This window comes from Phoenix dactylifera, chromosome 10, assembly GCF_051530095.1.
Source record: "Phoenix dactylifera cultivar Ajwa chromosome 10, Ajwa_hap1_PhDact_Kaust_v1.1, whole genome shotgun sequence".
In the NCBI taxonomy this organism is placed as follows: domain Eukaryota; kingdom Viridiplantae; phylum Streptophyta; class Magnoliopsida; order Arecales; family Arecaceae; genus Phoenix; species Phoenix dactylifera.
Window position 1 is genome coordinate 1,920,001 of NC_143199.1, and position 5,000 is coordinate 1,925,000.

Sequence of the window (5,000 nt, forward strand, 5' to 3'; positions counted from 1 at the left end):
CGGCGGCCGTGCACGGCGCTTCGGATCGGTCGGCCCGTCGTCCCGTCCCTGACGAAGTTTTCGCGGCCGCGCGCGCGCGGAGTTGGATCGGCCTTACTTGGTCCGATCCTTCGCCCTCGCATGTTGCGTGGGCTCGGTCCCGTCCCGTTCGGTGAAATCTTTGTCCGCTCTGGTGCGTCCCTGTGGGTTCCTTTGTCGGTTTTGCGGGTTCGGCCGGGCCTTCCGTGCCGGCCCGTCGGCTCGCTCGGATGGGCCCCGCGGAGTTGGCCCACGACGGAGCCGGCACGCTCCTTCCGCTGGTGCGGCGCTCGGTCTATTCCTTCGGTCGGCCCTTGCGGCGGCCGTGCGCGGTGCTTCGGATCGGTCGGCCGGTCTTCCCGTCCCTCATGAAGTGTTCGCGGCCGCGCGCGCGCGGAGTTGGATCGGCCTTACTTGGTCCGATCCTTCGCCCTCGCATGTTCCGTGGGCTCGGTCCCGTCCTGTTCGGTGAAATCTTTGTCCGCTCTGGTGCGTCCCTGTGGGTTCCTTTGTCGGTTTTGCGGGTTCGGCCGGGCCTTCCGCGCCGGCCCGTCGGCTCGCTCGGATGGGCCCCGCGGAGTTGGCCCACGACGGAGCCGGCACGCTCCTTCCGCTGGTGCGGCTCTCGGTCTACGCCTCCAGCCGGCCCTTGTGGCGGCCGTGCGCGGCGCTTCGGTTCGGTCGGCCGGTCTTCCTGTCCCTCACGAAGTGCTCGCGGCCGCGCGCGCGCGGAGTTGGATCGGCCTTACTTGGTCCGATCCGTCGCCATCGCATGTTGCGTGGGCTCGGTCCCGTCTCGGTGAAATCTTGGGCCGCTTTGGTGCGTCCCTGTGGGTTCCTTTGTCGGTTTTGCGGGCTCGGCGCCGGGCCTTCCGCGCCGGTCCGTCGGCTCGCTCGGACGGACCGTGCGCAGGTGGTCCCCGACGGAGCCGGCACGCTCCTTCTGCTGGCGCGGCGCTCGGTCTATGCCTCCGGCCGGCCCTCGCGGCGGCCGTGCGCGGCGCTTCGGTTCGGTCGGCCGGTCGTCCCGTCCCTCACGAAGTTCCTGCGGCCGCGCGTGCGTGGAGCGGGATCGGCCTTACTTGGTCGGATCCGTCGCCCTCGCCTGTTGCGGGGGCTCGGTCCCGTCCCGTTCGGTGAAAGCTTTGCCCGCTCTGGTGCGTCCCCGTGGGTTCCTTTGTCGGTTTTGCGGCCTTGGCGGCGGGCCTTCCGTGTCGGCCCGTCGTGGGCCCGCTGCGCGTCCGTGCGCGGTGCTTCGGATCGGTAGGCCCGTCGTCTGGGTCCCTTACGAAGCTTTGCGCGACCGCTCCTTTGTCGCCGGTCCCCTGTTAGGGCTGACCGAGCCCTCCGTTCGCCCCCTGGCCCGTCGCATGGGCCCCCGGCGCCTCCGCGGCGCCCCACCGAAAACTGTCACGACGCGCATCCAGCGCCGACGAGGTCGCAGGTTACGTGCGGCAGCCGGGGGGCTAGGCCGAGCGGCGGCGGGCCCGCCCACGGACGGGCGCGGGGAGGAGCGCAGCCGGCACGCGGCGCGGAGCGGCGGCGGCATGCCGCCGGGCGGCCGTCGGCTCAACCGTGCCCGAGTCCCGCGGGCACCGCGTCGCCCGGCCGGCGCGAGCGGCGGCGGGCCCGCCCGCGGACGGGCGCGGGGAGGAGCGCAGCCGGCACGCGGCGCGGAGCGACGGCGGCATGCCGCCGGGCGGCCGACGGCTCAACCATGCCCGAGTCCCGCGGGCACCGCGTCGCCCGGCCGGCGCGAGCGGCGGCGGGCCCGCCCGCGGACGGGCGCGGGGAGGAGCGCAGCCGGCACGCGGCGCGGAGCGGCGGCGGCATGCCGCCGGGCGGCCGACGGCTCAACCATGCCCGAGTCCCGCGGGCACCGCGTCGCCCGGCCGGCGCGAGCGCACGAGGGCGGGAGGCAACCGGGCGGCGCCTGCGGAACCGGATGCGACGGCCGGCGCGGCACGGCCCCGACGGGTCCGCACCGAAGACCAGCGCGGTGCGGATCGACCGCTGATGAGGTCAGAGGTTACGTGCGGCAGCCGGCCGGCTGGCCCGAGCGGCGGCCGGCACGCGACGGGGATCGAGCGGCCCCGACGGCTTGCAGCCGGGCGGCCGACGGCTAGGCCGTACCGGAGTCCCGCGGTCGTTCGGGCGAAGGGGCGCATGCTGCGGGAAAGGCCTGCGGCGGCGAACCGTCCGCCCGGCCGGCCAAGCCTTCCGCGGCGGCGCGCACGTGGCGGCGCGGCCGAGATGACCGAGCGAAGCCCCGGCGATGGGCGGCGCGCACGTGTCCGTGCGGCCGAGATGACCGAGCGAAGCCCGGGCGGCGCCCGCCGTGCGCCCTGCCGGATCGCGCCTTCCGCCGGCGCGCAACGCCGGTCCCGCGTTCCGGCCGCGGGAGAGGCCTGCGTCGGCGAACCGTCCGCCCCGCCGGCCGAACCTTCCGCGGCTGCGCGCACGTGTCCGTGCGGCCGAGATGACCGAGCGAAGCCCCGGCGACGGGCGGCGCCCGCCGTGCGCCCCGGCGGATTGCGCGGCCCGCCGGCGCGCAACGCCGGGCCCACGTTCCGGCTGCGGGAAAGGCCTGCGGCGGCGAACCGTCCGCCCCGCCGGCCGAACCTTGCGCGGCGGCGCTTACGTGTCCGTGCGGCAGAGATGACCGAGCAAGCTCCGGCGATGGGCGGCGCCCTCCGTGCGCCCCGCCGGATCGCCTGCGAGCGGCGAGCGTCCGGGCGGGCCCCTTTCGCAACTTCCCTCGGTACTCTAAACACCCCTTGCCTCTCGGTCTTCCCCCCGACCCTCTCGGTATTTGCTCGGATATGTGCATGCATCGTCCCTCGTCGCCTTCGGTTATCCTCCCCGGGGTGGGCTTTGCGCCGACGCGCCAACGGGGTGGTAGGGGGGTTGCAGCCGCGGCCGCCGCGTTTCGCCATCCGCGCGTGCGCCGCCGGATCCGAGTGGAGGTCGCGGGCGACTCGTCGATGCTTGTACTAGGGGCGCATGCCGGCAGCCCCCCGCGGGGTGCGGGACCCCCGATCGGCGTGCGAGGGACGGGCGTCCGGGCGGGCCCCGTTTCCAACTTCCCTCGGAACATTAAAACCCCCCGACCCCCTCGGTCTTCGCTCCGGCCCTATCGCTATTGCTCGGATATGTGCATCCACCGTCCCTCGTTGCCTTCGGTTATCTACCCCAGGGTGGGCCTTGCGCCGATGCCCCGATGGGGTGGCAGGGGTGGGGCTGCCGCGGCCGGCGCGTTTCGGCATCCGCGCTTGGGGGCTCGGACCCGAGTGGAGGTCGCGGGCGGCTCGTCGATGCCTGCACCGGGAGCGCATGCCGGCAGCCCCCCGCGGGGCGCCGGACCCCCGATCGGCGTGCGATGGACGGGGGGAGGGGCGGGCCCGGTTTGCAAATTCCCTCGGTACTTTAAAATCTCACGGCCCTGTCGGTGCTCCCTCCGGCCCTATCGCCACTGCTCGGATATGTGCATCCACCGTCCCTCGTTGCCTTCGGTTATCTACCCCGCGGTGGGCTTTGCGCCGATGCCCCGATGGGGTGGCAGGGGGGCACGCTCTAGGCCGTGCCACGGGGCGCGGGCGCCGGCGCCGTACGTCCCTCGCGGCGGCCGTGAGCGGCACCTCGGCTTGCTCGGTCTGTCCTCCCGGGACGCGCGACCCGTGCGACCGGGACGCGCATCCCGTGCGACCGGGACGCGTGTCCGGGCCGTTCCCGTTTGCAACGCTCCTCGGTACTTTGGAACGCTTGGGGTGGGCTTTGGGCGGATGCCCCGCCGGGGTGGTAGGGAGGGGGGGCGGCTGCTGCCGCGGCGGGACTTCCGCTCCACTCCGCACAAGTCCGTCGCCTCGCGGCGGGCGCGCCCGGCACCGTTCGTCCCCGAGGGAGCCGGCACGCGCCCGCCGAGGCCCCGGCGCATGGGCGCCGCCGCCGGCCGTCCGCGCGGCGGCCGTGCGCCGGCTTCCTCCGTCGGCCCTCCCGGGATGCGCGACCCGTGCGACCGGGACGCGCATCCCGTGAGACCGGGACGCGTGTCCGGGCCGTTCCCGTTTGCAACGCTCCTCGGTACTTTGGAACGCTTGGGGTGGGCCTTGGGCGGATGCCCCGCCGGGGTGGTAGGGAGGGGGGGCTGCTGCTGCCGCGGCGGGACTTCCGCTCCACTCCGCACAAGTCCGTCGCCTCGCGGCGGGCGCGCCCGGCACCGTTCGTCCCCGAGGGAGCCGGCACGCGCCCGCCGAGGCCCCGGCGCATGGGCGCCGCCGCCGGCCGTCCGCGCGGCGGCCGTGCGCCGGCTTCCTCCGTCGGCCCTCCCGGGATGCGCGACCCGTGCGACCGGGACGCGCATCCCGTGAGACCGGGACGCGTGTCCGGGCCGTTCCCGTTTGCAACGCTCCTCGGTACTTTGGAACGCTTGGGGTGGGCCTTGGGCGGATGCCCCGCCGGGGTGGTAGGGAGGGGGGGCTGCTGCTGCCGCGGCGGGACTTCCGCTCCACTCCGCACAAGTCCGTCGCCTCGCGGCGGGCGGGCCCGGCACCGTTCGTCCCCGAGGGAGCCGGCCCGCGCCCGCCGAGGCCCCGGCGCATGGGCGCCCCCGCCGGCCGTCCGCGCGGCGGCCGTGCGCCGGCTTCCTCCGTCGGCCCTCCCGGGACGCGCGACCCGTGCGACCGGGACGCGCATCCCGTGCGACCGGGACGCGTGTCCGGGCGGTTCCCGTTTGCAACGCTCCTCGGTACTTTGGAACGCTTGGGGTGGGCTTTGGGCGGATGCCCCGTCGGGGTGGTAGGGAGGGGGGGCTGGCGCCGCCGCGGCGGGCCTTCCGCCCCCCTCCGCACAAGTCCGTTGCCTCGCGGCGGTCGTGCCCGGCACCGTTCGTCCCCGACGGAGCCGTCGCGCGCCCGACGACTTTCCGGCGCACGGGCGCCGCCGCCGGCCGTCCGTGCGCGGCGGCCGTGCGCCACTTCGGCTTC